This window comes from Symphalangus syndactylus, chromosome 3 (assembly GCF_028878055.3).
Source record: "Symphalangus syndactylus isolate Jambi chromosome 3, NHGRI_mSymSyn1-v2.1_pri, whole genome shotgun sequence".
NCBI classification, from domain to species: Eukaryota; Metazoa; Chordata; class Mammalia; order Primates; family Hylobatidae; genus Symphalangus; species Symphalangus syndactylus.
Window position 1 is genome coordinate 38,275,816 of NC_072425.2, and position 3,844 is coordinate 38,279,659.

The 3,844-nt window shown below is 38.3% G+C and overlaps 1 pseudogene; it reads right to left on the reverse strand.

The window, feature by feature from the left end:
* Positions 1 to 366: 366 nt before the first annotated feature.
* On the reverse strand, positions 367 to 3,636 carry LOC129478474 (E3 ubiquitin-protein ligase COP1-like; annotated as a pseudogene).
* Positions 3,637 to 3,844: the final 208 nt, after the last annotated feature.

A 3,844-nucleotide genomic window follows, 5' to 3' on the forward strand; every position in this document is an offset into this window, starting at 1 on the left:
CCTTGAGAACCTTCTGGTCAAACCATATTTTTAGACGGATTGAAAAACTGAGGCTTGAAGTGAAGACATGGTTTGTCACAGACTCAGAGAGTACAACTAGGATTAATTCCAGAGATCTGACCTTTAGTTGACATGGCTTTTCTTTTTTTTTTTTCCTCAATAAACTTTTATTTTTTGTTGTTATTTATTTTTATTCAAAAGAATTTGTCTCTCTACCACAAAAATTAGATAACCACACCACCAAGAGCAGCAACGTCCATGGAGTTACAATGATGATGGAGAGTTGGCTGGGTATTCCCAAGGTCTCAAAGGTCATAAAGGAGGGAAAAGAGAAAAAGAAAAACTATTGAAAACAAATCCAAAACCCTGATGACTTTAGGGAGAGACATTACATGACATTTTCTGTTTCTTCTCTCATTGTCAGCTGCAGATGTATTTCAGCAGGATCAAGTACAATTTGACTTGAGTTAACCCTTCATATCAATTCTAGCACTTTAATTGTACCTGACTGTTAGCAGCAATCAGCACATTGGAATCTCCATCTGGTAGTGCCCTCCAGCACACAGCACTAACCTATTCATTTGTATCTTCTCCTTTTCAGTCTTTGTCCAGAACACTTTTGACTGTATCAAACTTAAAAGTTAGCAAGGTCTTAGAAAGTCCTTTATAGTACAGGTAGAGAGAGTTATTCTCACTTCCACAAGCTATATAATCTCCATTGGAAGCCAGGTCTACAAAGTTTTTTTCATTGATATGACCCTTGAAGGAGCATAGGGAGTATGGTTTCCCTACATTCCACAGTTTCAGCTGACTGTTGAGGCAGAGACCATCTCCTCACCACTCACAAACTTTGCGTAAGAGAATACTTTTTGGTGTCTTTTGAATACCGTGATTGGCTGTTTAGTGTTATGAAGATCATAGTAGTGGATACAGTGATCTGCACAGTCGAAAGCCAAACAGTGTCTGGAACAGGGGCTGAATTTAACACAGCACACATTAGCCTTTGCCATTGAGCTGTCTAGATTGATATACCACAGCTTCACTAAGGGCAAAGGACAATAAAAACAAAAAGAGGAACAAAACTTGGCTCTTCTAAATCATCACACGGTTAGTCCTATTCTAGTGCATCTAGATGGATTGAATGGGCTGAGATTAGACAAGCTGAATTTTACTGTAATTCTCATTTTTATGTAAAGTGACTTGGTTTTTGCCAATTTGTTTGTAGAATAAAGGCTTAAAATGTGAGATGGACTAATAAGTATGAGAGCCATCAGCAGGGAGAGTAGGACAGCCATTGACATTCATTTTCTGGGAGGGAGCATTATTGATTGTTCTGAGCCAGGAGAGGAAATGTTTTTCTTCCTGGTGGAAGATCACTACCAAAGTTTGGAGGAGAAAAGTTAATTTGACCAGAATCCAATTTAGGGAAGTCTGCATCATGAGCCAGAAAATAATCAACTAGGAAATCAAGGAAATAGACCAGGGTGATGAGAACGTTTAACCAAGCAAGAACAGGAAGAATAGGGAGGCTTGAAATCAATACCAAAACAGGAAGAGAATTGTAGTCAAGAGACATGGCCAAAGGGTCCCAAAGGGCAAGTTGTTTCTGCACATAAACTTGTGGTTACAGTCATATTTTGAAGCTCCTTCTTGTTCTGTGTTTTTGGTTTCTTACAGTTTTAGAAACCTCCTGATGAAAGCAATTTTATGTGTTTGTGAAATTCAGTTTTCTAATTTGTTGATGCAGCATATCTTTCAAATCTTACTATCCTGAAAAATCAGATTTACACATGTGAATATTGGTGAGGTTTAAGTCTATCATGGCGGGATTACAGAGTAGGGAAGACTTAAAGTGGTCCCAGACAAGTGTTTTAATGAAGCCTCCTGAGCTATACAGACCATGTACAAAAAGAAAATCAAGATTATTTCCTTCAGTCCTTTGCCTTTAGGTAAAAGAGACATTTTAATTTTCCCTCCCCATTTTTTTTTTCCGATCTGATATCGATAACAAATATATTACATGATTGAGTTAATATCCAAGAAATCTCAAATCTAAAATCATGGGCAGATAAATTAATTCACCCAAAGACATGAAGAAGTAATATTCTTTGATCAATAATGAAGCTTTAATAAACTGTATGATTTAACTTTGGGAAGACAAATGATGAATTAATCCACTTATGACTTGATAAGGCATTACATAGATATTTACAGGAAAGAGGGCAAATTCTACTAATTATAGGCTTAAAAGTTTGTTCCTAGGCAAAAATCTCAAAAATATCATTAAAGAAATAGTTTATGAACCTTAGAGGCTAGAGTGGGTCCACTGAGAACTGGCCATGCCAGACTAACTTCTTTTTCAATAAGGTTGCAAAACTAGTCAACAAGGGAAATGCTAAAGACATAGTATATCCACATTTCAGTGTTTCTAATGTGTCTGTACTTGACTAAAGATTATAAAATCCTCAAATAGAAGAACGTATGACAAAATTTTATTCCATATCTTTAAGACCTTATGAATATGATGGCAACTGGTGCTACAATTAGATAGATAATAATAATGAATGACCACCTCAGAAACAACTGATTAAGGGATGGATGGAAACCAAGCATTCTTTCTATATGATAGTCTTCTTGGTAGTTCCCAGTTTCATATTTTGTATTAGAAGAAGACTCATTGAGCCATATTATATGTGGAAATTCCACAATGCTACCCAATATGATGATAAGGAAACTAGTATCTGAGATCCCCAGAACATGAATCTCTGGGGAAAATATTTTTAAAAATCTAATAGGGGTAGATGTAAAATGCATATGCATGTAACAGTACATGAATATACTTGTAACAGTAATAGATTGGTAAAAATATTTGAGGTGGAAGGTAGGAAAGATATAACTGACACAGCACACAGCACCCTGCAATGGTTAATTTTGTGTCAACTTGCATGGGCCATGGAGTGACCATCCATATTTGGTTAAACATTTCTGTGTTTTTCTAGATGAGATTAACATTTGAATTGGCAAACTACGTAAAGCAGATTTTTGCTCTTCTCAATGTGGGAGGACCTTACCTGGTTTGTTGGAAACCTGAATAAAATAAAAGACTGAGTTAAAAAAAAAAAAAGGCCAGGTGGCTCACGCCTGTAATCCCAGCACTTTGGGAGGCTGAGGCGGGTGGATCACGAGGTCAGGAGATCGAGACCATCCTGGCTAACACCGTGAAACCCCATCTCTACTAAAAATACAAAAAATTAGCCGGGTGTGGTGGCAGGCGCCTGTAGTCCCAGCTACTCGGGAGGCTGAGGCAGGAGAATGGCGTGAACCCGGGAGGTGGAGCTTGCAGTGAGTGGAGATCTTGCCACTGCACTCCAGCCTGGGTGACAGAGCAAAATTCCATCTCAAAAAAAAAAAAAAAAAAAAAAAACTCTCTCTCTGTCTGACTGTCTTTAAGCTGGGGCATCATTCTTCTCCTGCCTTCAGACTCAGACTTATATTGGGACTTACACCAGTGGCTCTACTAGTTTTCTGACTGAGACTCGGATGGGACTTGCACCCTATTTTCTTGCTTTTCAAGCCTTCAGACCCAGATGGAACTGTACAATCAGCAATTCCCGTTCCAGACTCCTCAACCTTCATAGTTGTGTGAGCCAATTCCTGTAAATTACTATGTCCCTCAATGTCTCAATCAATCTTTCTGTACACACACACACACACACACACACACACACACACACACCCTATTGATTTTGTTTCTCTGGAGAACCCTGACTAATACATACCCCTTACCCCTACAAAAAAGAGGGGGTGGTACTGCTAACCTTGGTAGAAGTCAAGAGAGTCATAT